General features: G+C 40.3%; 1 long non-coding RNA gene across 1 annotated transcript; it reads left to right on the forward strand.

The window, feature by feature from the left end:
- Window positions 1–667: 667 nt before the first annotated feature.
- LOC147151634 (uncharacterized) lies at window positions 668–5,226 on the forward strand. Its single transcript, XR_015085730.1, has 5 exons — window positions 668–782; window positions 1,804–1,867; window positions 1,969–2,171; window positions 2,336–2,385; window positions 5,067–5,226. It is a non-coding gene; the product is annotated as an uncharacterized LOC147151634 (long non-coding RNA).
- The last annotated feature ends 7,088 nt before the right edge of the window (window positions 5,227–12,314 follow it).

Below are 12,314 nucleotides of genomic sequence, written 5' to 3' on the forward strand. Positions count from 1 at the left end.
TTTTGTGTATCAAGTCAGGAAATGAGTTGGAAGTCATACAAAAACATAATGTGTACGAATTACACTGATTACGCAGAGAGCCTGTCTCCTGAAAAGAAAAATACCAGACGTGCTGCCACTCATGATACTTTCAAGTTACAGTTTTAAGGGTGGGCTCACTATTTGAAATCACATGTATGTGTATGTATTGATATGCAAAACACAATGTTGATTAGCCAAACTGCACATGCAGATATCTTTTTGCATCAATGTTGGGTTAAGTGGGCTAAACACAAAATTTTCTTAACAGATTTTAAAAGACAAACCACACCGGTGCTGAGGAAAAATTTGGCATGTGTACTTTTCAGTAAATGTGTTGATGACCGCAGAGTTGTCTTGAGTACTAAGATTAACCTGTGACTGAGAGGGAGCAGGGTGTCATAGGAGCATCCAGACTCAAGACGAAATAGAAAAAGCTAGACTTGTGCCTTGTCAGGTACCTATTTATTGTGCTTTCAAACGTGCTCCTTAGCATTTTTTTTGGGTGATTCATGACTTGGAATCACGTGATACAAACGCTTAACACAACAACGCGATGTTTGTTTGTGTCAGTCAACAGCACAAGCTTCAGATCGCTACCTAATTGGCAGTTATATTTTACATCTCAAGCAAGCCCGGGGCTTAGTCGGCGTTGATCGCGCCCATAAAGATTTTATCGTTAACATTGAACAGGTTAAACATTTACGGGTGTTGGCCATCGTTTTTTGAACAGACTGACCAAAAGGGGGAAAAAGCTCTTCAGGGTAACCTTTAAGAGACATCCTATAATCTGTTTTTTGCTGGCTTTGGAAGCGAGGAAAATGCCTAAACTACCAGCTCCCAGTTAAAATGGATATTTGGCATCTTCTATAGTCGTCTTTGGCAATGAATGATGATGATTAACTAATGAAAGCCTGATTATCGGTATGCGTTTACTTTGCTTGATAACGTCTGCAAAAGAGTTGAGATGATGTGCTAACTTGCAAAGGTTTTTTATTTTGTATTAACAATATTGAATGACTTCTTAACCCAATACGGTTAGACAACAAGTATGATACGCTTTACTCAAGGCACATTTGTAGACAATCAGTTTGAATTGACTCATTGGAGTGGCGCTCGATCGCCATATATTTGCAGAGAAGGCTTCGTTCGTGCGTTTTAATCGCCATAAATCCACATTTCAAGTAGGTATTTTGGAATTGTCTGTGAAATTCACCTTTATTTTCTTATTGGGCATAGGCTCTTGTGTTGAATCCTCACTGGGCCTTTTTCGATTGCAAAGAAACTTTCCAAATATGTCTGATCTATTTTACTAATTTTGCTAGCTTGTGAATTTAATATTAGCGTTGCGTGAGACACCTTGTCAAGAGTCAGTCCAAGACTGATGTAATGGATAATCCGTTCACTTTCCAAAATAAAGTATTTTTCAGCCTCAGATAGTAAATAAACCGAAAGTACTATAAATTTCTTTCTTTCATCTGTGGGGCACGCTGCGGCCGGTTACCTGTCAGCGGCCCGTTGGTTGGGGACTGCTTAAAGTAGTACAGGTAAAGGTAAAAAAACCCGCATCAAACGCTACTAACAATTTATAAACAACGATGAAGGAAGGGCATCTTTTTTTTTCCATTTCATATATAATCTCTGGGCTCCACTAATTGACCCGTCTGTTGACCTCAGAATCCTTCTGGATTTATATTACATGAGCATATCTTTTACCAATTTACATTTTTATTGGAGTTTGTTGCCTTGAATTTTTGAGTTCACTCAACTATTTTTTTTCGTTAGACAGTCTGGAAGCCAGTGTGAAATCTTTAGGACTGGAACAATATGTTCTGATCTCTTTGTTCTGGTAAGAACCTGAGCTGCAGCTAAAGATATACAATACTGTAATGTGGTACAGTATCTGATTCTTGTGGCTGTTACTGTGTTTATATGTTATTTTACCACCAGATGTCGCTGCAGGCCGTCTTTTACACTTCATTTCAAGCCAAGCTGCTTAGGCAGTCACCAGAGGGGACTTTCCTCATCATACAATGTGCTCCAGCAGATCTGCTTGAATGGTGCTCATGATGTTCCTTTGATGCAGTTAGAGGACACGACACATCTGCGCTGCAATGTTAACAAGAAGCCAAGCAAGAAGAAATGTTATCTGGGTATGAAATATTGTCACCAACACTGGGGTTAGATGGAAAATGCTATTTTACACACGGGACAGCTTATAGGCAATAAGGCAGTTCAGTTATTTGATGCGGGCCTGCTCTGTAAACAGACCCTCTCCATCTGTGTAATAAAGCAATGATTTTTCTTTTATCTTCAGCAGACATAAACAGCTTAGAAGAGTGGCCATACAGCGCCCCTGAAAACGAGGTAATAAAATCGTCACAGAGTGAATCCGTGCCACAGAAACGGGCCAGGCGCCCATTAAAAGTCACTAACTGAATTCTAGAGCTCTTCTACACCTGCACTGGTTGCTTCCTCGTGAGTGGGAAGCCATATTACTTTGAGAACAGATGGACACACTTAACTATGCTAAGATATACTTAGCTATGGCCATAATTCAGTTGAGATAAGCATTTATTGGAAGTGAGCCATTCTTGTGACTATAGTCACACAAACAGAGTCTTAAATAAAGTAAACCCAACTATAGCTACACAGCACACACTTCAATGTTGTATTATAGTTAGGGCTGTCAATAGAATTAAAAAAATCGAGAGATTAATAAATTGATCTCATCAATCTATTTTTTTTTCATCTCACTTAAAAATTGCTGAGAAAAGACCCAAAGCCCCCCATTGTTTGTATGCATGTATCTTTATTTATGGTGTATATCTTTTTTTCAATTACCCAGTCATTTACCACCTTGAGGAACTGTTTTTCGCATTCATCAGCCAAGTCCCTGGTTTCTGTTTTCACGACGATCAGTGCAAAATGAGTTGAAGTTCCACCCAAACTCAAATAACCGGTGGTTAACCGAGGTCCAGTGATCTGCGGTTATAACAAAATTTGTCTGAAGTCCCCCACAAAATATCAAGCTTGCTTTTCTTTTCATCGTCATACATCTTGCTGATTTTAGTCATCACTGCAGTCCTGCATGGTGGTTTGTAATGCATAGCAACGCAAGGCAAGTTTATTTGCACAGCACAAGACCATTCAAAGTGCGTTACATAAAACATCAAAAGCATTAGAGAAACAGAAATAGAACATTAAGAATTACAAAAATAAAAAACATGTAGAATAATTAGTTTAAAATGATTAAAAGCAAGATAAGTAAAAAAAAAAAGTAAAAGAAAATGAAAAAAATACTGTGCGGATTTCATGCATAGGCGCTTGTGAACAGAAATGTTTTTAACCTGGATTTAAAAGTGTCTACATTTGGTGAAAGTTTAATCTCCACTGGCAGTTTGTTCTACTTTTTTGCAGCATAACAGCTAAATGCTGCCTCCCCATGTTTGGTCTGGACTCTAGTCTGGACTAGCTGACCTGAGTCCTTGGATCTGAGGGCCCTGCTGGGTTTATATTCTTTGAACAAATCATAAGTGTATTCCGCCTGAGTTGTGTGCGGGCAGGGTGGGATCGGTTCCTTAGTGACGGTGTCTGTGTGTGCCCTGGGACTGGCTGGCGACCAGTTCAGGGTGTAGTCTGCCTTCGCCCGTTGACGGCTGGGGTAGGCTCCAGCACCTCCCCGCAACCCTATACAGGATAAGCGGTTTGGAAGATGATAGGTGTATTCTGGGCCTAAACTGCTCTAGGATTTGTAAACAATCAGTAGAGTTTTAAAAACTATTCTGTAAGTGACAGGAAGCCAGTGTAGAGACTTTAAAATTTAAAATTTTCTCCTGGTCTTTCTGGGAGAGAAAACTATTAATTCTGTTGATGTTTTTCAAATGGTAAAAAGCTGATTTGGTGACAGCTTTGTATGATGGTACTTTGGATGCTGTTTGCAACATCTCAATTAATCCCTTGTCTTCAACTATGTTGATCGGCCTGCAGTTCATCACTATTCACTTGGCAAGAACATTTATCAGCGCGTCGGTCGCAGACTTGCTCATACGCGGGCTGTTCTAGAGTTTAGTTTGGCAAAGAGCTTTGCAGTGGCTCGCTACATTAGTGTCTTCGTTGCTATCATTAGCTGTGGCTTTAGTCGCAGCTGGTTGCTTTGCATTTATGTGGTAGGCTTGAACTGCTTCTTTGCTCAGAATAGTCCTTCTTACAAAGAAGGCATATCACTCTGCCTTTATCAATAGTGCAGTCAGGGTGTTTTTTAAATTTACCACTCATCAGACCAACAACTCTCACATGCTCCTCCATTTTCACGTCTTCTCTCTGCTCCTGAACTTGCCCTCCCACCTACAATAGGAGTCGATCAGGTTATGCAGAACACAATGACAGCCAATCAGTGTCCACTTGAGGGTGTGACATTGACCATTTGTTTTTTTTACACCACCAACAACGCAAGCACAGGCTCTATGCCACAAAATGGATCTCATCATCATACAGAAAGAGTAGAGATTAAAATTGAGATTAATGCGATTAAATAAATTAACGCTTTAACTCTGACTGTAGTTAATTGATCGCAATTAATGCACTAATTTGACACACCTAATATATTTCAGTCAGATTGGTTAGGCGGACCCTAATGAGTAGTAGTGCAATAGAAAATAGACTGATCGGGGCGGAATGGTTCAGTGGTAGAGTGGTCGTTTCCCAAACTGGAGGTTTTGGGATCGATCCCCGATTTTTTTTTTTTTCCTCGAGCACACTTTGAAAACTGCTACCTAAAATGATCTCTAGAACTCGATTTGGAAAGAAGAATTTTGTAATCCTCAAGTCAAGTCTACATAATTATACCCTCCTGCATTAATGCAGGATGTACTTCACACTCAAACTGTTTTCTTTATGTTGGGACTTACTGTAAACAGCACTGTAAAATGGTCTGCGTACATTTGACAGGGATTAGTAATGACTACCACAACTCCGATATTACTCGTGAATATGTTTATTTAATTTGTCTTCTCATTCTCCCTCTGCACTCTTTCGGCTTTATTTAGGAATAGGGAACGAGCCAACCACGACCAGATGTAAAATTCCTCACTGAATCATAAGTGGGACCTTTCCACTATTACATCATGGTCCACACTGCCAGGAAGTCAACCACAGCAGTAGAGTGACACTGGTTTGGAAAAAGAAGGGAGAAAAACATCCACAACCCAAGAGAGGCCTTTAAATCCTCTCCATCTAATTAAAAGATTGGATCTTTAAGCCTGCATTTCATTTCCATTCCTTTTTTAAAATCAACTGTACATATTAACATACATGTGGATGAAGGCGTGTATAGCCATTCAATATGTCAGGTGGATCGAAAAAGTGAGTGCACCACACTGTTCGTGACATTTTCCACACAAGGGGCAGAAGAAGGAAATAAGATAGAGCTCTAAGCTCTGATTAATCACCGCCTCCATTTCTGCTCAGCAGACCATCATTTGCATCATTAGAGTTCATTTTAAGGACGATACCCACCTAGAGGAACGACTCCGCATGTGGGCAAGACATTCAAAGCCCGACTCTCGTGCTCATTTTTTCCCATTTCCTATCACTTTCACCCTCGCAAAGCTTTCCTGAGGCTGGAGGTTGTTTGGAATGTTGACTTTGGACTCCCAATCGTAAAAAGATCACAACCCGGCGAGTGCTGGCCCACCTCCACCGACTACAAGACACCGACTGCATACTCGCTCAGGGCTTTCATTAGTTATTTGCTCAATTGATCGCCAGGCGAATTATGTGTGTCAGCGCCCCCGAGACGAGGTCACCGCCTCGAATTGGAGCCTAACTGGAGTCACCGGAGGGAGCAAATTCTTCCTTTGTGCAATCATCTCTTCACTCTGAAGAAATGCAAACTAGAAATGAAATCACTGATTGGGGTGTTGGTCAAATTTAGAATTGGGCAGTTTCTGACCTCAGCACTGCAGTGATTACTTCAGCCTTTTGGTGAATATAAATCACTTTTCCTTCCATTTCTGTCTTGCAACTTGGCATAAATTCATGGCACCCAAAAGCTTTTAAATACATATGTTTACAGAAGTCACTATGGCAAAAAAAAGAACTAATTGGAGTCTTACACGCCCATGCCATATAACACCGCCTGCACCATCTTTGATGCATGATCTGGTATGCTTTGGATCACAAGCTCTTCAGCTCTATTCAAAGTGTGACAGAGAGAGAAAATAAATAAATGAACCATCCTTTTTTTTCTTTACAAAGGTTCTCCTCATTGGGGTTTGCAGGTGAGCTTGACAAGATATTAAGTACTGTTAGTGTTAGCATTACCCCACAAATGAGTTACTGTGAACCCTCTGCACTGTAGCCTTTTCAATTCTACATTTTTGTAATTTACCTGTAAATATATTTGTTGATGATAAAGCAGAATTAAACCAAATTAAAATTAAGAAAAACATTCAAACTATATGAAAGACCATCCACCTGTAGTTGATTGGCTGAAAGGTTTGCAAATCTTCCGTTTGGAGACACCGCCCCCGTCCCCCACAACTCGACTGCGATTACTCATCGTCCTCTTCCACACAGAGATGTCCCATTCGAGGCTATCAGTTGCTACATTTAAAGGGAAAAAGACTTGCCGCTTCGATTGGCGGCAAATGAAGTGGGCTGTGATCACTCTCACAGGGGCGCAGCTCACCCACGTGCAGATCCGCCAGGCTGTGCTCCTCTGTTGCACAGTAGCAACGCCTCTATCTATCTATCTATCTATCTATCTATCTATCTATCTATCTATCTATCTATCTATCTATCTATCTATCAATCTGTCTATCTATCTATCTATCTATCTATCTATCTATCTATCTATCTATCTATCTATCTATCTATCTATCTATCTATCTATCTATCTATCTATCTATCTATCTATCTATCTATCTATCTATCTGTATAGTGCATATATTGTATTATTCATTATTGTTGTGCTGTTATTGTGTGTACTTTCTCCTACGAGGGACTTCTGAGTGACACCCGCACTATGTACTATAGGATGAGTTGTTGATTTATTTATTTTTTATTATGTATGGTTGTCCCCAACAAAACAATATATTAGTATTAAATGAAGGTTTTATTTATGCTCTGTCAGCGATCCCCCCCCCCCCCCGTGTAATTAGAGGTCATTTTCTCAATGTGCTGCATGTGTTGAGTCACTCACACCTCAGCTTGAACATCCCAGAAGGCTTTGGTTGTCTGCACGGTGACATATAATTTGAGTCGGAAGGCATTTGGCGCTCAAACACAAATGACATTTAATTAATTTGTATCAGCATGCAGAGTGAAACTAGAGTTCCCTTGACATTAATAGAAAAGAGTCATGCATATATGCAGCTAGCACAGAGAGAGGTTCATTTATCCACGGCAAGCAAAGAACAGTCCTGTGTGATTAGCAAAAGTGACTGAATTACATGCCGCGCACAATATTCTGCCACGAGCCGGCAATAAAGTGAGTTCCATGAAAGAGGATTTCATTTCAGGCTGAAATTGTTCTCGGTCCAAATGTGGAGGTGGCGAGGCACCGCTGGGTGCTGTGCGCTGCTCTCCCTGTCCCTGAAAGTGAAGACACAGGAGCGAGCCAAGCGAGGGCGAGCAGCCAAAGCAATGGCGGAGAGGCCCCATATGACCCACCAAACCCCGTAAAAAAAATTGGTGAGTCCTCCTGGTGCCATCACCGAGCAACGGTGCGCTCACCCAAGAGAGCAGAGCTCAAGCAATACATCACCGTTCATTTGCGTGCAACACAACAATAGGAAATGTTGCACTGGGGGACAATCATTAGCAATACACACTGCACCTCGCAATAACAAGATTTGGTGCAATGAGAGCAGCATTGCTGTGACAAAATATGTTTTCTATTTGTTGCAGTACTGCACGTAAGTTCCTTTTTTTTTTTCTCTTTCAAACATGTAGAATGTATTATGTTTTCAAACGGAGATCATTTCAGGTTGATTGTTGTAACTGTAAAGCATGTACAGCAATTTGTTTCAGCTGCAGTTGTTTTCTAATCCGCTCTATAAATAGAGTTGAGAGACAGTCAAAATCTATTTTTACTTTTTACTTATCTAGTTAAAGTGGAAGTCGAGTCAAAAGTTAGCTTTTTAATACTATGTTGTAAGTGCCTAGTGTAAACATGGTATTCTTATTAACCCATTAAGGCCGGGAGCGCATAACTGCGTTTCTACCACTGGAGCGCTGTTGCGTCTTTCTACCCTTAAAGCCGGGAGAGTGTATACGTCATTTTCTATTAATTATTTAATTCTCTGTGTCTTAACCAATGAAATTAAATAAAACTTTCCAAATACGTCTGTTTATTTTCCTCATTTGGTGGCTTGTGCATTTAATATTAGCGTTACGCGACGGGGACAACTTGACATGCGTTAAGAGTCAGTCATAGATGGATGTAACGGACAGAATCCGGTCACTTTTCAAAATAAAATGTTTTTCAGCCTCGGATAATAAATAAACCGGAAGCGCTGTACTTTCATCTTTTCTTTTCTTTTCTTTCATCTGTGCCGCCCGCCGCTGCCCGGCCCAAAGTGGCCTGCGGCCCGGTGATTGGGGACCCCTGATATAGATGACGCGATTGTGGACTTTGAACTTAAGGTTTTCAAGGGTAATTCCAAAGACGACCTTAGGTTTTGGGGAGCTGTTGAGCCAGGCGCTTTAGGCCTTAATGGGTTAATATTGCATTGGTGGAATAAGAATTATGTAGATTAATCCACGTTAGCCATTCTCCCGCCCACTACTGTCGACTAAAATCGACGGCAAAGTGCCATCGGGCTCGCATTGTGAGCGTCACGTAACCAAGCTCAGGAAAGCTGTGACATTAGCAGTGCGAACTGAGGGCACTTTGATGTCAATTTGAGTCAACAGCAGAGGGCAGTATAATGTCCAATGGCTGTGCCCTTTGATGGCTCAAAATGGGGGGATTCATCTTCTAAATTCTTATTCCACCAATGCAATATTAACCAGAATGTTATGATGAAACGGTCATCTTATGTCATCCTTTGTGTACCGCACGTTCAATTCGTTTCGTCATATAAGTTCATATTGTACTACATTGATTTTCATCACGTGTCAGCCATACTAAGAGATTCAATATGTGTCTCCCGTCTCATCTGGAATATGAGGTTTCGTCGCTTTTATTTGCATAATGATTCATCTTGCACCCGCAGCAGCCGCAGATGGAGTGATGCAATGATTTAAAAATGTATCCGCAGAATTAATGAGCACATCATGTGTAAGAGTGTGTTGTAGCTCCCTCACTTAGATAGAAGAGTCCAGTGGGAATTGGCGCTGACATGCGTTACAAAGTTCAGTCACCTTCAAGGAATTTAAGAAAAAGAGACTGTGCCATCATTGCAATAATGATGACTAGAAGTCACTAGCACCTTGAACAATTCAATTAGCACCGTGAACAATTCACCGAGAGCTGGTGATGCAAGAATTGTATAAAATATTTTTCCCACTTTGAAAGAAATGGAGGTATCCCAAAATCGTATTTACTGAGACTGCTGCTGTTGTTGGAGTGCTTGTTTATCCACACGCTGTGTGTGTGTTTGGCTGTCAGGATGTCCTCAAATATCACACGCGTTGTGTCACAGTTGATGTTTGCTGCCCAAAGGACTTGGATTGGCTGCAGTTTCCTTCGAGTTTGTATACACTGACGTTCCTTTTAATTTCCTGTTGATGTGGCTCATAGATTTGGTTTCCTGCTTATGTTGGAAAGATAATCTTGGTGCCAATCCACTGAGTGAGAATTTCCCCACACCAGTTACATGTTTTGCACTCAGAGTCTTGGTAAAGAATGCCGTTTTTATTTGAGGTTTTGGAGTATTTGATAGAATGAGGGCATTAATGAGAGAAATGTGCAATCAATTGTTTTGGCAAAATGTTTTACATAATGTAATCAACAGTGCAAACACCAAGGGCTCTATTTTTGTGGCTGGCATGCATTATGCGCAGAGCATGGAATATGTCCATGTGGAGGTGGGTTAAGCCTGATGGTAATTTTGCAGCATAGGCTCTGCCAGAGGGAGGGCTGCGCCGCTGTTGGAGGGAGGTCACAGCCAACTTCAATCATGGCCAATCAAAGCAGCACCCTTCACTCCCTTTAAATGTGGCGTGCTAGTTGCGCACTAGTCTCGACATAGTGGATGCACACAGGTGGGAACCAGGGTTATAATAGTTTGGGTTTTTTCATTCTAGTTAGTTTTTATTTCATTTTGACTTTTGTTTTTTTAAATTTAGTTAGGTTTAATTCCCTTTTAGATCAGGTTTGTTAATTTTTATTATTATTTTCAAGAGCGCTTTGTTTTAGCACATTTTTAAAATTAGTTTTAGTATTGGATTAATTGTTTTTATTTTTCAAATACATGAAGTATCTTTCGACTAAAATATTTTTTTAAGAAAAGGTCACTAAATAATAACGTAAACTACAATTGCCAAAAGTCCTTCTTTCTTTCAAACCAAAATAAATACCTTTAAAAATGAACCCCAAAAGCTTATCTATGATATTAACTGACAAAGATGAAAACAAAGGACATTTTTGCTATAATTATTTTTATAAGCGTGATATATACTTGTACTATTCTATTTTGTAATTCCCCGCCCAATTTTAGTTATTCGATTAGTTTTCAGAATAGAATAGAATAATGGCTACAGTAAATATTGTAATACAATTCCCAATTAACATAATACCACTAAATTAAGATTTTGATAGTGAAACTCACATCATCTGATTGACCATTAACAGTGCAGTGGAAGGAGTCCAGTCTGCTGACGAGAAGTAACAAAGCAAAAAACAGAAGAAGAAGAGAAGCACACATCTTCAAAGGAGAAATATCTGAGTCTGGAAGCAATCCGAAGCATCTGTTATTCCTTACCTGTGCAACCACCTCTATTATTGGCGGACAATCAGCAACAGTCCTTCGTGAAGCAAATGTCTTCTCGCCGTGCCTGTGAACAATCATTTATATGAAATGTAATGATTTTCAGCAGGCCCAATTAGACTCAAGGGCTGTCGGCGCGCACGGGCAACAGAAGCGCACACTGCAGCAACCGCCGCCGTCATTGGAGTGAACTCCTCAAAGAATGGATGAGTTTGACCTCTGGGCACTTGACATTTTTTGACCTGCAAGCATGAGAAACACATTCCTAACGCAAAGTGTTATGTTAATGATCAAAGAGGGCCACAGATACCTCCATGGTATCGTATTCATCAATTTCCGATACAGTTTCAGTTTTATTACCTCAGTCAAGAAGGTTATGCTTTCTTTGGTGTGGGTTTATCTCGTTTATGTCTCATTTATTTTCGAACACTTCACTCCGTTTGGGAGGAAGGCATTTTACAAACAGGAATCTCCCTAGTGTATTTTGATAATATTAACAATATTAACAGTAGTTAACTTAGACTGAATTTTCATTGCCGGTCTTAGGGCCAATTCAAATTTAATACATAGTGTTCCTCTGCTACATTTTGTTTAAAGCGGTCTTTTTTTTTTTTTTTTTTTACCATACACTGTAATGCTCTCATGTGGTCAAAAAGAGTCTGTCACTTTTAAGGTGTTTATTGTACGCGGTCAGAACAGTTAAACACAAACACAACGAGGACACCCAAACACTCATACACCAACTCGCTGAAGTCACATGCTATCCCGCCAGGCTCCGCCTTTTAAAGGGGGAAGTCACCCCCCTCCCCAAATCTTTAATAATATGTTCTATGCCCCTTCACTCGTCTAAACATGGCATTCTGATTAATATTGCATTTGTGGAATATGAGTTATACAGCCATCTCAGGGTGCGGCCATTTTGACACTTTCTGTCAACTGAAAATGACATCACAGTTGCTCAGGGCTCACTGGCTCACCTGTTTTCTGAAGCTGAGCCATGATTGGTTGTTACCTGAGTCCTGAGCAACTGTGATGTCATTTCAGTTGACAGCAAGTGGCAAAATGTCCGCCACCTGACATGAACAAAACAGGCGTATTTTGCTGCTGAATTCATATTCCACAAATGCAATATTAATCAGAATGTTCTGTTTTGACTAGTGGAGGCGCATAGAATATATTATTGTAAAGAAAATTTGGGTGTTGACTTCCACTTTAAAGACATCAAAAACTTTAAATTGTTCTCAGGAGGCAAGAAAATACCAGAGAGTAAGAAAGTATGCATTTGATTCTAGTCGTTAAACTTCATGTGCACCACTGAGTCAGTTTTGCACCACGCACCGTTCAGCTCAATCAACGTCA

The sequence above is a fragment of the Filicampus tigris genome, chromosome 2 (assembly GCF_054856515.1).
Source record: "Filicampus tigris isolate MCC_2025a chromosome 2, RoL_Ftig_1.0, whole genome shotgun sequence".
Taxonomy (NCBI): domain Eukaryota; kingdom Metazoa; phylum Chordata; class Actinopteri; order Syngnathiformes; family Syngnathidae; genus Filicampus; species Filicampus tigris.